This window comes from Capra hircus, unplaced genomic scaffold (assembly GCF_001704415.2).
Source record: "Capra hircus breed San Clemente unplaced genomic scaffold, ASM170441v1, whole genome shotgun sequence".
Classification (NCBI taxonomy): domain Eukaryota; kingdom Metazoa; phylum Chordata; class Mammalia; order Artiodactyla; family Bovidae; genus Capra; species Capra hircus.
This window is the reverse complement of record NW_017190879.1, coordinates 3,017-20,359: the sequence shown is the minus strand read 5'-3', so window position 1 is coordinate 20,359 and position 17,343 is coordinate 3,017. Positions and strand designations below refer to the sequence as shown.

General features: G+C 40.6%; 1 long non-coding RNA gene across 1 annotated transcript; it reads right to left on the bottom strand.

Annotated features, from left to right (window-relative positions):
- Window positions 1-1,038: 1,038 nt before the first annotated feature.
- Window positions 1,039-10,880, bottom strand: LOC108634862. The gene is made up of 3 exons (XR_001917705.1): window positions 10,829-10,880; window positions 4,565-4,685; window positions 1,039-1,382 (listed from the first exon to the last, which is right to left on the bottom strand). It is a non-coding gene; the product is annotated as an uncharacterized LOC108634862 (long non-coding RNA).
- Between the last annotated feature and the right edge of the window lie 6,463 nt (window positions 10,881-17,343).

Genomic DNA, 17,343 nt, shown 5'->3' with positions numbered 1-17,343 from the left:
ATCCAATCAGTCCATCTAAAGGAAATCAAACCCTGAATATTCATTGGAAGGACTGATGCTGAAGCTGAAACTCCAAATCTTTGGGCCACCTGATGCGAAGAACTGACTCACTGGCAAAGGCCCTGATGCTGGGAAAGATTGAAGGCAGGAGGAGAAGGGGATAACAATGGATGAGATTCTTGAATGGCAGCACCAACTCAATGGACATGAAGCTTGAGCAAGCTCCGGGAATTGGTGAGGAACAAGGAAGCCTGGCGTGGTGCCACTCCGTGGGGTCGCAAAGAGTAGGTCAGGACTGAGCTGAACTGAATTCATGCAACAACTCTATGAGGAAGGCACTATTATTAAGTTAATTTTACTAACGAGAACAATGAGGCCCAGGGGAGGTTAAGTATATTCCCCATGGTCACACAGCTAGTAAATGGCAGAGAATGGAGATCTGAATCCTTCTCTCTGATTCCAAAGCCCCTGTCCTTTCTTTTAGGATCTGGAAAGACTCTCTTTCCCATGCCTCTCCTCCACCAGTTAAAAAAGGAAAAAATCAGAAGCAATGTGCCACATCTGAAGCTAATAAATACTGATTTCAAAATGCAGGGCAAGTTACCTTGTCTGAATCCTGAATTATTTTGACATTCTCTGTACCAAATTTTTCACCATAAAGTTTAACAAGTCTCAGGGACACCTCTGAGAGGCCTGTGAGCTCTTTATAGATGTACTCCTTTCCATCCCCTTCTTCAAAAAAAGACTATTATAAAGTTAAACATACAGTACTTTACAAGCATTATAAGCAAATGCAGCATTTAGAGAACATCTACTAAGTAATCAGAAATAATGTAGTTGAAATACATTTTAAACAATAGTTCTAAAAGCCACATGCATATATTGTAGCTGAAATAAATGAGAACTTTCAAACTAACCGTCATATGAGCATATCATTGGCCTGAAGGTTTTTACACTTGATTTTTCATCACTTACATACTTACCTGATTTTTATTTGAAAACTTTCAGTACTGGATATTAAATAAACACATAAGAAGGCTGACTGAAACTGAAACTGAAGGAAACGTTCAAATCTTATATGCTGTGCTCTGCCCTCGTGGACTAAATATGGAAACCAAAGTGAACATTACATGAGAAAAGGGTCACACCTGCTGTTGGGACAGGTGCTTTACCCAGACAGAACCCTAGAACCAGACTGCTGCTATGGTAACCTAATAATTCAAGGTGAATGTTTAAAGAGGAAAGCAACTTGATGAACTACAGTATACTTACTGGGCCATAAAAGGCAACTCTGAAGAAGGTGCCTAAAAGTCTTTTCTTTGCGTGCATAACCTCCAAAATTTTTGTGTAAGCTCCATGAAGAGTTCTATAAACTTAAGTTTCTGAAAATATGAGAATTAACAAATTAGCTTTATTTTTTGGTTAGTTATGAAATGTCTACAATAAATGCATAAGGGGAAAAAAGTAATACCATTTCCTTTTCAAAATGGTTTTGGTGGGTCACTCGTACTCCCTTCTCCATGGTCACAGAAAAAATGCCTTAACAACTTTAGGTGAGAGGGTAGAGCTTAAAATGGTCAAATAACACTGTAATTCTAAATATCATGCTTCATGTCATTCATATCTCAATGTCAGCATATACATTAAAAGTACTGTGTTATTTACTACTTTTTTCTTATGTCTGAATTGTTGTAACTGAAAAGGAAGCAAAATGCTTTGCTTGAGCCCTAAGGTGGAAACATGGGAATAAACGATCATGCAAACTTTAAGAGAGGAAAGTAAAATGCAGACACAAAAATAACAGCAAAAGCCTGAGTGAGGAATGCTTTTATAACAAGCTCACAGACACTTCCAAAAATATATTCTTCTACACACTCAGAAAAGGGAATGTACTATGCAAAGAACATTATCTTGTATGTGAAAAGACACCATACAGACCAGGAGAAAATATTTGCAAATTACATATCTGATGCTTTCTTATCCAAAAAATATAAGGAACTCTCATAGTTCAACAACAAAATGACAAACAACCCAATTTAAAAGTGAGCAAAGGACTTGAATAGACATCTCTCCAGAGACTATATGAAAACGGCCAACAAAGACATGAAAAGCTGTTCAAAATCGTGAGTCATTAAGGAAACAGAAAGCAAAACCACAGTGTGACACCATTTCACATGCACTAGGATGCCACATTCACTAGGTTCTAAGAAAAAGCCCCAAACACAAGTGCCAATCAGAGGTGCTGGTGGGAAGGTAAAAGGGACAACAATTTGGTGGTTTCTCAAAGTTAACAGAATTACTCTGTGACTCAGCAATTCCCCTCTTAGGTATTTATCCAAGGTAAACAAAACCATGCCCACACAGAAACTTGCTCATAACTGCTTACAACAAGACTGTTTATAATAGCCAAAATGTGGAAACAACCCAAACATACAAACAAATTTTGGCATAGCCATATCATGGAATATCATTCAGCCATGAAAAAGGAATGAAGTTCTGATCTAAGTTACAACTTGAATGAACCTCTAAATATTATGCTAAGTAAAAGAAGCCACACACAAAAGGTCACATCTGGCATTCATCTTTTTTATGACACGTCCAGAACAGGCAAATCCATAGACGGAAAGCAGATTAGTGGTCACCAGTGGGGTGAGGGAGGGGGGTGAAGAGTGATTCCTGGAAGGAGACGGAGATTTTCCTGGGAAGATAAAAATGTTTTGAAACTAGAAACAGGTGGTTGGAGCATAATATTAAGACTGCGCTAAATGCTACTGAACTGCAAACTAGAAAATGGTTCATTGTACGCTGGTGAATTTCATTTCAGTGCTAAAAGGGCAGACCGGAAGCAGATGTTCTTTCTTTCACATTCTTTCCATACTATCTTCTGCAGTTGAAGCCAATTTGAGGGAAGTGTTCCTCCCTTTATGGCTACTGTGGCTGACACTTTTCAGGCCCATCCCATAAAGAACACTGAAGAATTACTTCATCCCATGCAGGATGCTTCAGAATCTATTCAGATGCTTGCCTCTCTACAAGGAAATAGGAGTCGTTCCCCAATAGAAACTACTGTTTCCTTTAATGTGTAGGGAAGATATATTTTTCTTTTTTCCCTATTAGTCAAGTGAGTAGCAAAATGTTCTCTGGGTTTCTAATAACCTGGTCTTCAACTTAAGAGTAAGAGAGTAGGTACTTTGGCACTTTTACAAAGGTTCTTAGGAGGCAATGCTTGACAGAAAGAGCAATGCCAATTCTTGTCTTGTCTCATAAGCTATTGTTTGTCATCAGCAGGACAGAGATTTAATTACTTAACTCATTTTTAATATAATCACTTGAAATCCACTATGATTTTTCAGGCATGTCCCCATGAACAGCAAAAGCAGGGCAAAGAGTAGGAAGACCCAGAACCCAGGAAGAAAAAGTGAGTTTGATAAGAGCCAATTTGGAGAAGAGATTAGAACGCTACACAGATGACATTAAATGTATTTTTTCACTCTGGGACCCTTCAACAATGGAAGGCTACTTGCTACATATGTTTAAGGATAAGTTGCTTTGCTTTTAAAAATGGCTTGAGTCTTAAATCACCCCTTTCCAGCATAGCAGGGGTAGACAGTTTTGATATAGACTCAGATTCTTGAATATAAATAGTCCTGTTGAGTGCTGGTGGCAACAGCTATACTACTGTTCTTTAGTAATTCCCCTTGATCAAAGATTTATGTAGCAGACAAAACTGGAAAAGCTCCTCATAAAAGGGTAATTCCTAGTAACTTATTATCTCCACTACTGTCATCTGTTAGCACCTTAGTCTCACCATCAAATTGCAAAGCATAGAATTACACCTATATCTCTTCCCAGACATCATGGAAATCCAGGAACTTTTTGTTTTTAGTGAGGACAACATGGATTATTCTCTGCCATGAGTGGAGAAGGGGAGATTGTTAGTAAAAATGCCTGTAGGAACAACTGGCATAATGTTAATTCCAATATATATTTTAAACATTGCATCCTTAATTTCATTTGGTTTTTCCAGTGGTCATGCATGGATGCGAGAGTTGGACTGTGAAGAAAGCTGAGTGCTGAAGAATTGATGCTTTTGAACTGTGGTGTTGGAGAAGACTCTTGAGGGTCCTTGGACTGCAAGGAGATCCAACCAGTCCATTCTGAAGGAGATTAGCCCTGGGATTTCTTTGGAAGGACTGATGCTAAAGCTGAAACTTCCGTACTTTGGCCACCTCATACAAAGTGTTGACTCATTGGAAAAGACTCTGATGCTGGGAGGGATTGAGGGCAGGAGGAGAAGGGGACGACCGAGGATGAGATGGCTGGATGGCATCACTGACTCGATGGACGTGAGTCTGAGTGAACTCTGGGTGTTGGTGATGGGCAGGGAGGCCTGGTGTGCTGCGATTCATGGGGTCACAAAGAGTCGGACACGACTGAGCGACTGAACTGAACTGAACTGAAGGAAGGACTGTAATTTTAGGACATTTCAGCGTTTTTTAAAGATAGCAACTTAAGACCAAAATAAAATATATAGGTGAATGGTACAAACATATCAGGTACATACCTCAAACTCGACGATTCTCATAAATTGGAATGATCAACTTGGAAATTTCAGAAATTACTTTGTAACGCTCTGCTTTCCATAAGCCATCCACACAATGTTCCAGCAACTCCAGCAAAACTTCCTGCATTGAGAAAAAAATGTAATGAGGAATTAGAGATAATTTTAGAGCTCTGGGCAAATGTAGTTTGAACTATTTCAAATGAATAAAAAACAGAATGTACTACATTTAAGGAAATGTACAGAAGGAGTATTGTTGTGTGACTATATTTTCTAAATGACATACTCAAAGTATTTGGTATTGAAACCACATTCTTAAAAGTATGAAATGAGTATTGACAATAGTAAACTACTATTTACTTTGTTTTGCATATAATCAAGATGTAATCCATAGTTACAAATGGTTAACCTGTTGAGAAGTATTTTCCAAACTGAGGATATTAAATGTCTAGCAGGGTAAATACCACTAAGCCTATAAAGGTCCATGATTTTTGCTTTCTACTAAAATTATATTTACACACAGTTAATAGAGTCTTAAGGGAATTTCACAATTTTCAAGCTGCTACATCAGTGACATCAGTGTTCATTAAATGATGTGATTTTGGTCAACAATGCTTCCTTCCTAACTGTTGGTTCTAAAACTAGTGAGAATGATAACATAATACCTCAAGATAGAGATCTCTTTGCCATAATAACAGCTTCTATAAAACAACCATGATCTCATGTTCTCAACAATGAAAGGATGATGCCAATTACTCATACTATCCATAAGTCTGAACAGTTTGTTTCTATCTTAAAGAGATGAATTTCAGACCTATAGAAGTGACTGCTACAATGGCTCTTCAAGTATGTCCTGTAGTCAATTCTGAATTCATCTTTTTTCTAAACTAGCTCTTTCCCTTGCATTTCCTACCTAGCCAGGGGTCATATCCTATAGACTCTGAACTAGAAAACTAAAAGCAATTTTGACTTTACTCTTTGTTGTAAGTTGAACTGTGTCCCTCACAAAGATATGCTGAAGCCCTAACTCCCACTGCCTCCAAATGTAACCTTATTTGGAAATAGGGTCACTGGTGATAACGATGAGTGAAGTTGATGTCATACTTGAGTGTCTTACTTGCAGCAGTGATTTACTGGGTGAGCCTTACTCCAAAAGGACAGAGACAAACAGGGAGAGCACCATGTGACTACAGAGGCAGTGACTGGACTAATGTCTCTACGAGCCAAGGAAATCCAAGACCAGCAGCCACCATCAGAGCTAGGAGGAGGCAAGGAAGGCTGCTACCCAGAGTCTCAGAGGGAACAGGGCCCTGCTGACACCTTGATTTCCAACCTCTGCACTCTAGAACTGTGAGACAATAAAGTTCTATTGTCTTAAATCACCCAGTTTGTGTACGTTGTTATGGCAACTCTAGGAAACTAATACACCCTCAGTCTTGACTCATCCTCTAATCAGTTCATCATCAAGTTCTGCCACTTTCACTTCCTAAAATATTTCTCAGATCTGACCCTTCCTCTCCATTTCTACACTCATTTCTAAGGTTCAAGATGTCATTATTGTTTTCTAACAGATCCTCCTGCCTCCAGCCTTGGCACTTTCAAATCTATCCTCCACAAATCTGCCAGAGGGTTTTGATTAAAATCCAAACCAGACTACATCCCTCTTCCCTTGTAATCTCATGGCTCCCCATCATTTGGCAGAACTAAGGACAAATTCCTTCATTTGGCACATAAGGTTTGCAGCGATCTGGCTGATAGTTTATAAAATCATCACTCCTCAAGCTAGCCTTGTACTTTATGTCCAGCAGTGATGAACTACTATTAGTTTGTCGGAAGCACCATGGTGTTGTCTTAACTTTGTGCCTTTGTCCACTCTGTACCCTCGTGTCCTTTAATCCCTTTCACTTAGTTAACCCTGTAAGAAAAGTGAGATTTCACCTCTTCCAGGATCCTTCTCCTGATTAACACAGAGTAGCGACACAAGAGGCCTATTTTTCTTACTATGAATACTACATTGGGTGGATATTTATCACTATACTTGCCCGTTATATAAGTATCTGACTTTACAAGTAGGCTGTGACTCTTTAAGTGTAGGGACAACATATTTATTATACTGTATTTTTCAGTCACTAGCAGGGGTGGTAGTAAATAGATGTTCATTAAATGTTGCTACTTGAATAATCTATATATTAACATTTAATAGGTAAATTTTCTTCTTTTTTTTTTAATAGTTAAATTTTCTATCAACAGTAGAAAGTAGGAACTCTGGGGAAAAAAAAAATCTATTAAAAACTAGTAATGTTTGTCCCAGGAATGTAAAGTTGGTTTACAATTAGCAAAAATCCAATGTAAACAGAAAGAGCCATGTAAACAGAAAAAGAATTTGTAAAAATTCAGTATCCCTTCACAGTGTTAAAAAAGAATCCACCCAGAATAGGGAATCGAAGGGATTGTTCTCAATCCGATAAAGAGCATTTATTAAAAACCTGCAGCCTGAACACACTTCTCAATTTGGGAACATGTCAAACCGTCTGCTCTTCATTTCTATTCAACATTGTGCTAAAGGTGCTAACCAGCCTAAGAAGGCAAGAGAGAAAGAAAGAGAGAAGGGAAAGAGATCAGGAAATGTGAAACTATCTTTCTGTGCAGATGACATGATGGCGTATGTAGAAAATCCTAAGGAATATACAAACTAGTAAAACAAGTAAGAGGATTTAGCAAGGTTGCAGATCATAAGATCACCGTATAGAATCACTGTATTTATGTACACTGCTGCTGCTGCTGCTGCTAACTCGCGTCAGTCATGTCTGACTCTGTGTGACCCCACAGTCAGCAGCCCAACAGGCTCCTCTGTCCCTGGGATTCTCCAGGCAAAAATACTAGAGTGGGTTGCCATTTCCTTCTCCAATGCATGAAAGTGAAAAGTAAAAGTGAAGTCGCTCAGTCGTGTCCAACTCTCAGTGACCCCATGGACCACAGCCTACCAGGCTTCTCCGTCCATGGGATTCTCCGGGCAAGAGTACTGGAGTGGGTTGCCATTGCCTGTTCCAGTTTATATATACTAGCAACAACAAATTGAAAAATAAGGTTAAAAAACCAAACAATACTATTTCCAGCAGCATCACAACATCCGTTATCTAACAAAATATTCAGGAAAGGATTTCTACTCTGAAAAAGCACAAAATATTGCTGGGTGAAATTAAAAGCCTAAACAAGACTTGATTGAAAGACTCAGTATTGTTCAAGCTATCCATTCTCCACATAGTGATATATAAATGTAGCAAAAGCTCAACAAAGCTTCCAGCAGGCTATTTTGAGGAAAGAGAAAAGATGATCTGAAATTCTATATGGAAATCAAAGGATACAGAATAGCCAAAGTGACTTTGAAAAAGAACATTGTTGAAGGACTAACACTATATTATTCCATAACTGACAAACTTGCAGCAATCAAGAGTGTGATATTGGTATCAACATGGTCAAATAGATCAGTGGCACAAAACAGAGTCTAGAAATAGATCACAAACATATAAAGAACTGAAATTTAACTAAGGTGCCAAAGCAATTCAGCAGGGGTGAAAGAAGATTTATTTCTCCCCAAATGGTGTGGAAAATGTAAAATCCCTGTCTACAAAGAATGAATCTTGACTTCTATCTCATTATATGCTGAAAAATGAATTCTAAAGAGATTATAGACCCAAACATAAAACTCAGGAACAAAGTTCATAGCAGAACATGTCAGGCAGTATCTTCACAGTCTCGAGGTAAGGAAGGATTTTTTAGACCAAATATACACCCCCACACACACACACACAAATAAACCATAAAAGAGTAAATTGGACTTTATCAAAATCAAAACTTTCTGCTCAATAAAAGACTTAGTGAAGAAAACACATAAATGAATCCAACACAGGTAAATAATCTGCAGCACATATATCTGACGATGGACTTATATCCAGAATATACAAATAACTACCATAAATCAACAACAAAAATAATGATGCAATTTCTAAAATGGGCTAAAGAATTGAACAAACATTCCACAAATGATAAATGAAACACAAAGACGTGTGACACCACTTCTTGTCGACTAGGATGGCAAAATACGAAAAGATTAGCAACAGCTAATGGTGGTGAGGAAGTGAAGCAGCTGGAACTCTCATCCATTGTTGGTAGGATATAAATGGTCCAACTACTTTTAAAAACTGACAATTTCATATAAAGTTACATAGAAAACTTCCCGAGGAACCAGCAGGGTATTTACTCAAGAACAATTAAAGCATATGTCCATAAAAGGTCACAGATAAGAATGTTTAAAGCAGCCTCATTGATAACAGTCCCAAACTGGAAGCAATCCAAAATCCTTCCACTGGAGAATGGGTTTTAAAATGTTATATCGAGAGAACAGAATATTTAGCCAGGAAGAAGAACTTATGATTTACTCCACAACATGGATGTATCTCAAAAAATTTCTGCCAACCAAAAGAGGCAGATACAAAAGGTAGATACTGAATGATTTCATTTTTATGACACCAAATACTGTTAAAACTAATCTACATCAGATATTGGGGCCTGGCAGACTGACGGGAAATGGGCACAATGGAACTTTCTGGGCTAATGCACATGTCCTACTTTTTGGTTTCTTGTGATAATGTGTTACCATGGTGTTATATGGGTGTAGACAACTGTCAAAATTCTTCAAGCTGTCCACCTAATATGTGTGCATTTTACTGTATATTAATTTATCTTTTTTTTTTAATTTTTACTTTTTTTATTTTTTTAATTTTTTTTTATTTTTTAAATTTTAAAATCTTTAATTCTTACATGCGTTCCCAAACATGAACCCCCCTCCCACCTCCCTCCCCACAACATCTCTCTGGGTCATCCCCATGCACCAGCCCCAAGCATGCTGCACCCTACGTCAGACATGGACTGGCGATTCAATACTTACATGACAGTATACATGTTAGAATTCCCATTCTCCCAAATCATCCCACCCTCTCCCTCTCCCTCTGAGTCCAAAAGTCCGTTATACACATCTGTGTCTTTTTTCCTGTCTTGCATACAGGGTCGTCATTGCCGTCTTCCTAAATTCCATATATATGTGTTAGTATACTGTATTGGTGTTTTTCTTTCTGGCTTACTTCACTCTGTATAATTGGCTCCAGTTTCATCCATCTCATCAGAACTGATTCAAATGAATTCTTTTTAATGGCTGAGTAATACTCCATTGTGTATATGTACCACAGCTTTCTTATCCATTCATCTGCCGATGGACATCTAGGTTGTTTCCATGTCCTGGCTATTATAAACAGTGCTGCAATGAACATTGGGGTACATGTGTCTCTTTCAGTTCTGGTTTCCTCAGTGTGTATGCCCAGCAATGGGATTGCTGGGTCATAAGGTAGTTCTATTTGCAATTTTTTAAGGAATCTCCACACTGTTCTCCATAGTGGCTGTACTAGTTTGCATTCCCACCAACAGTGTAGGAGGGTTCCCTTTTCTCCACACCCTCTCCAGCATTTATTGCTTGCAGATTTTTGGATCACAGCCATTCTGACTAGTGTGAAGTGGTACCTCATTGTGGTTTTGATTTGCATTTCTCTAATAATGAGTGATGTTGAGCATCTTTTCATGTGTTTGTTAGCCATCTGTATGTCTTCTTTGGAGAAATGTCTATTTAGATCTTTGGCCCATTTTTTGATTGGGTTGTTTATTTTTCTGGAATTGAGCTGCATAAGTTGCTTGTATATTTTTGAGATTAGTTGTTTGTCAGTTGCTTCATTTGCTATTATTTTCTCCCATTCAGAAGGCTGTCTTTTCACCTTGGTTATATTTTCCTTTGTTGTGCAGAAGCTTTTAATTTTAATTAGATCCCATTTGTTTATTTTTGCTTTTATTTCCAGAATTCTGGGAGGTGGATCATAGAGGATCCTGCTGTGATTTATGTCTGAGAGTGTTTTGCCTATGTTCTCCTCTAGGAGTTTTATAGTTTCTGATCTTACATTTAGATCTTTAATCCATTTTGAGTTTATTTTTGTGTACGGTGTTAGAAAGTGATCTAGTTTCATTCTTTAAAAACTATCTCAACTCAAAAGTCAGAAATGCAGTCTTAAAAACAAATTAATTAATGGGTTAATTCAGCTACTTAAATGAACGATAGTTTGTATCTTTCATTTCAATAAAACTTGTAAATCAGTGGCAGTTATTTTCCACGGGCTAGGACACGAGGAGGGAGAAGGCAATGGCACCCCACTCCAGTACTCTTACCTGGAAAATCCCATGGGCAGAGGAGCCTGGTGGGCTGCAGTCCATGGGGTCGCTAGGAGTCGGACACGACTGAGCGACTTCACTTTCACTTTCATGCATTGGAGAAGGAAATGGCAACCCACTCCAGTGTTCCTGCCTGGAGAATTCCAGGGACGGGGGAGCCTGGTGGGCTGCCGTCTCTGGGGTCGCACAGAGTCGGACACGACTGAAGCGACTTCGCAGCAGCAGCAGCAGGGCACGAGGAAGAAGCCCTATTACATAAACTGAAATATAAAATGGCACTATGGAGAATATGATTCTATCTGTATACCTGAAATGAAAAGCACATATAAATTATTACTGTAGAACACAAAAAGAGTTCCAACAAAATGTGTACACAGAAATCTGATTATAGTTCTTGAGTAATAAGACATATTACTACTTTCCATTAGAGTACAAAAAAGGGTCAGGCTTAAGGCCACTTCTATGAAGAAGCTGAAGCTGCTGTTTGGAAAAAAGGACATAACTGCAGTTGTGCTAATCCATTTATCTCCCATGAACTCCCTGGAATCTTCCTGGCTCTGAGCCCACACAAACTGGAGACCTTACATGAAAATCATCTAAGTCTAACTAAAACCCCAAAAATGAATTAATTTACCCCAGGCTTCACAGTCAAGCAATGAACTGGGATTAAAATTCAAGGATCTGATTCTCTGTTATGATTAACTGATCCAGCAAACACGTTTTAAACATCAAGTCTTCTAAGTTCTGGGAGTAAAAGCCAAGTTTACTATCTAGTTGGTCAGTGAGAAAGCCTGACATTTACATAGCACCTAATCACTTATAAAGAACCTTCATGCTTATTGTGAAGTGATAAGGATAGTATTATTATCTTTATTATTTTTCACTTAAGAAATATCTATTGATTTCATACTATGTGCTAATCATTTGGGGCTTCCCTGGTGGTGCAGATGCTGAAGAATCTGCCTGTAATGCAGGAGACCCAGGTTTGATCCCTGGGTCAGGAAGAGGCCCTGGAGAAGGAAATGGCAACCCACTCCAGCATTTTTGAGGCTGGACGGGCTCCTTCTGTTATGAATCTTTTTTTTTTTATTTAATTGGAGGATAATTGCTTTACAATGTAGTGTTCATTTCTGTCACACAACATGAGTCAGTCATTAACTCTGTGTGTGAGTGTGTGTGTGTGTGTGTGTGTACACCCTCTCTCTTGAGCCTCCCTCCCACCCCCAGTTCCTAGCCCTCTAGGTCATCACAGAGCACCAGGTTGAGCTCCCTGTGTATACAGCAACTTCCCGCTAGCTATCTGTTTTACATATGGTCAGGTATATGTTTTAATGCTACTCTCTCAATTCATCCCACCCTCTCTTTCCCCCGACTGTGTCCACAAGTCCGCTCTCTACATCTGTGCCTCTAGTTATACTGCTGAGGAGAGAGTCATAGAGAAGTAGTAGGCAGAAAAAAAAGGGGTAGGAGGTAAAGCTTCTAGGCATAGATCATTTTAGCGAAATGAACCAGAGCTAGCTTGAAATTGCTTATATTTAAAAAATACCGTTCATAGAGTACAAAGTGTGTCTCTATCACTTTAAGCTGCTGCTTTTTATGTTTCTTAATACTACCTTAAAAAATTCATTGCTGTGGGCCTGCAAGCACTTCAGTCGGCCTCCTTTTGTTGTTTCTCTGTTTGGTCTTCACATTCCTTAAATGTGAACGTCACTGTGATTCAGTTCTTGGTTCTCTGGTCTTCACTTGCTATATTATCTTCCATTATCAGTGTGCTTTGCTTCTCACACAGCTATGACTTCCAGATGTAGCTCCGCAACCCTAATCTCTCTCTTTAGATTCAGTTCTTAATGTCTAATGACCTGATGTTGTTTCCATTTCAATAACCGTCTACTGATACTTCAAATTCAACACTCATCAAAACATGGAAAGCATCACTTTCCCTGTAAAATCGTCCATCCATCATTTTCCTATATATCCAAACCTGAAATCTCAGTTCTACTTCAGACTCTTCTCCTACATAACCAGCAAGTCTTCTTCTTTTCCTCAGTGGTTCCTGAACCTGTCACAACCTGGGTTTAGGTCTGGCTTCTTCACATTTGGACACTTAGGGCAGCCCACATTCCAGCCTTTGCCCCAGCCGCCATCCATCGACCTCCAATACATTTCCCACATTACCACTAACTTAAACTTTCCTCCTCCTTGTTTACATCTCATTATTATTCTGCTCAAAAAATCTTTGACAGCAACTCAACATTCTAATCAATAAAATCCAGACATTCAGTTTCTCAAAATCGGACCTCCACTACTACTCTTCCCTATGCGAACCCAAAGGCTTAGCCAAAATGATCCATTCACTCTGCCTCCTAAAATATGCCTTACACTTTCCCACTGCTTAACTTTTAACCCTGCTATCCTCTGCTGCTGAAATGCCTTCAGGGCATCCTCTTTCTTTAAACCTGTCTCTAATCCTCTCTTCAGTTCAGTTCAGTTCAGTTCAGTTCCTCAGTCGTGTCCGAATCTTTGCGACCCCATGAATCGCAGCACGCCAGGCCTCCCTGTCCATCACCAATCTCCCGGACCTCACTCAGACGCATGTCCATCGAGTCAGTGATGCCATCCAGCCATCTCATCCTGGTTCACCCCTTTCTCCTCCTGCCCCCAACTCTCTCCCAGCATCAGAGTCTTTTCCAATGAGTCAACTCTTCGCATGAGGTGGCCAAAGTACTGGAGTTTCAGCTTTAGCATCATACTTCCAAAGAAATCCCAGGGCTGATCTCCTTCAGAATGGACTGGTTCGATCTCCTGCAGTCAAAGGGGACCCTCAAGAGTCTTCTCCAACACCACAGTTCAAACGCATCCATTCTTTGGCGTTCAGCCTGCTTCACAGTCCAACTCTCACATCCATACATGACCACAGGAAAAACAATAGCCTTGACTAGACGGACCTTAGTGGCAAAGTAATGTCTCTGCTTTTGAATATAATATCGAGGTTGGTCATAATTTTTCTTCCAAGCAGTAAGCGTCTTTTAATTTCATGGCTGCAGTCACCATCTGCAGTGATTTTGGAGCCCCCAAAAAATAAAGTCTGACACTGTCTCTACTGTTTCCCCATCTATTTCCCATGAAGTGATGGGACTAGATGCCATGATCTTCGTTTTCTGAATGTTGAGCTTTAAGCCAACTTTTTCGCTCTCCTCTTTCACTTTCATCAAGAGGCTTTTTAGTCCTCTTCACTTTCTGCCATAAGGGTGGTGTCATCTGCATATTTGAAGTTATTGATATTTCTCCCTGGCAATCTTGATTCCAGCTTGTGTTTCTTCCAGTCCAGCGTTTCTCATGATGTACTCTGCATAGAAGTTAAATAAGCAGGGTGACAATATATAGCCTTGACGCACTCCTTTTCCTATTTGAAACCAGTCTGTTGTTCCATATCCAGTTCTAACTGATGCTTCCTGACCTGCATACAGCTTTCTCAAGAGGCAGGTTAGGTGGTCTGGTATTCCCATCTCTTTCAGAGTTTTCCACAGTTGATTGTGATCCACACAGTCAAAGGCTTTGCCATAGTCAATAAAGCAGAAATAAGATGTTTTTCTGGAACTCTCTTGCTTTTTCCATGATCCAGCAGATGTTGGCAATTTGATCTCTGGTTCCTTTGCCTTTTCTGAAAACCAGCTTGAACATCAGGGAGTTCACGGTTCACGTATTGCTGAAGCCTGGCTTGGAGAATTTTGAGCATTATTTTACTGGGCATGTGAGATGAGTGCAATTCGTGCCAGGTAGTTTGAGGCATTCTTTGGCATTGCCTTTCTTTGGGACTGAAATGAAAAGCGGACCATTTCCAGTCCTGTGGCCACTGCTGAGTTTTCCAAACTTGCTGGCATATTGAGTGCAGCACTTTCACAGCATCATCTTTCAGGATTTCAAACAGCTCAGCTGGAAATCCATCACCTCCACTAGCTTTGTTCATAGTGATGCTTTCCAAGGCCCACTTGACTTCACATTCCAAGATGTCTGGCTCTAGATTAGTCATCACACCATGATCATTATCTGGGTTGTGAAGATCTTTTTTGTACAGTTCTTCCGTGTATTGAACCACCTCTTCTTAATATCTTCTGCTTCTGTTATGTCCAGACAATTTCTGTCCTTTATCGAGCCCATCTTTGAATGAAATGTTCCCTCAGTATCTCTAATTTTCTTGAAGAGATCTCTAGTCTTTCCCATTCTGTTGTTTTCCTCTATTTCTTTGCATTGATCGCTGAAGAAGGCTTTCTTATCTCTTCTTGCTATTCTCTGGAACTCTGCATTCAGATGCTTATATCTTTCCTTTTCTCCTTTGCTTTTTGCCTCTCCTTCTTTTCACAGCTATTTGTAAGGCCTCCCCAGACAGCCATTTTGCTTTTTTGCATTTCTTTTCCATGGGGATGGTCTTGATCTCTGTCTCCTGTACAATGTCACGAATCCTCTGTCCATAGTTCATCAGGCACTCTATCTATCAGATCTAGACCCTTAAATCTATTTCTCACTTCCACTGTATAATCATAAGGGATTTGATTTAGGTCATACCTGAATGGTCTAGTGGTTTTCCCTACTTTCTTCAATTTCAGTCTGAATTTGGCAATAAGGAGTTCATGATCTGAGCCACAGTCAGCTTCCAGTCTTATTTTTGTTGACTGTATACAGAGTTCTCCATCTTTGGCTGCAATGAATATAATCAATCTGATTTCGGTGTTGACCATCTGGTGATGTCCATGTGTAGACGTCTTCTCTTGTGTTGTTGGAAGAGGGTGTTTGCTATGATCCAGTGCATTTTCTTGGCAAAACTCTATTAGTCTTTTCCCTGCTTCATTCCACATTCCAAGGCCAAATTTGCCTGTTACTCCAGGTGTTTCTTGACTTCCTACTTTTGCATTCCACTCCCCTATAATGAAAAGGACATCTTTTTTGGGTGTTAGTTCTAAACGGATCTTGTAGGTCTTCATAAAACATTCAACTTCAGTTTCTTCAGGTATTACTGGTTGGGGCATAGACTTGGATAACTGTCATATTGAATGGTTTGCCTTGGAGACGAACAGAGATCATTCTGTCATTTTTCAGACTGCATCCAAGTACTGAATTTCGGATTCTTTTGTTGACCATGATGGCTACTCCATTTCTTCTGAGGGATTCCTGCCCGCAGTAATAAATGTAATGTTCATCTGAGTTAAATTCATCCATTCTAGTCCATTTTAGTTTGCTGATTCCTAGAATGTCGACGTTCACCCTTGCCATCTCATTTGACCACTTCCCAATTTGCCTTGATTCATGGACCTGACATTCCAGGTTCCTATGCAATAGTGCTCTTTACAGCATCGGATCTTGCTCCTATCACCAGTCACATCCACAACTGGGTATTGTTTTTGCTTTGGCTCCATCCCTTCATTCTTTCTGGAGTTATTTTTCCACTGATCTCCAGTAGCATATTGGGCACCTAATGACCTGGGAGTTCCTCTTTTGGTATCCTATCATTTTGCCTTTTCCTACTGTTCATGGGGTTCTCAAGGCAAGAATACTGAAGTGGCTTGCCATTCCCTTCTCCAGTGGACCACATTCTGTCAGGCCTCTCCACCATGACCCGCCCGTCTTGGGTTGCCCTGCAGGCATGGCTTGGTTTCATTGAGTGAGACAAGGCTGTGGTCCTAGTGTGATTAGATTGACTAGTTTTCTGTGAGTATGGTTTCAGTGTGTCTGCCCTCTGATGCCCTCTTGCAACACTTACCATCTTACTTGGGTTTCTCTTACCTTGGTGTGGGGTATGTATTCACGGCTGCTCCAACAAAGCACCAGCCGCTGTTCCTTAACTTGGACAGGGGTATCTCCTTACCACCACGGTTTCCTGACCTTCAACGTGGGGATAGCTCCTCTAGGCCCTCCTGTGCTGGGCAGCCACACTCTCGGGTTGCTCCTCCCAGCCGCCGCCCTGGCCTCGGGTTGGGTGCTCCTCCAGCTGTCTGCGCCCTGCACCTCGGCCGCTCAGGGTGGCTCCTCAAGATCACCGCCCTGCTCCGGTGTGAGGTGGCTTCTCCTGGCGGGCCCTGATCTCGGGATGCGGGTGTCTCCTCCTGGCCGCCACTGCCTCGGCACGGGGTAGCTCCTCCTGGCCTGCAGCCCTGACTTCGGACACGGGTGTTCCTCCCAGCTCCACTGACCTCGAACTGGGGTAGCTCCTCTGGCCACCGCCCCTGACCTCAGAGGCGGGGTAGTTCGCTCCCAGCGCTGCCACTGACCTCGGACGCAGGGAAGCTCGCTCTCGGCGTCCCTGTGCCGTCGCAGCCCAGCACTTTAGGCTGCTGCCCCTGACCTCGACGTGGGGTAGCTCCTCTTGGCCACGCTTAGTGAGGTGGCTCACAGCCGCCTGCCCTTAGTGAGCCAGCTCGCAGCCGCCTGCGCTTAGTGTTCACCAAATTTATCTCTTACCTTTGATTCTGCAGGGAACACACTGTCTGTATCTTTCAAATGGCACTGTCTGTCTTCTC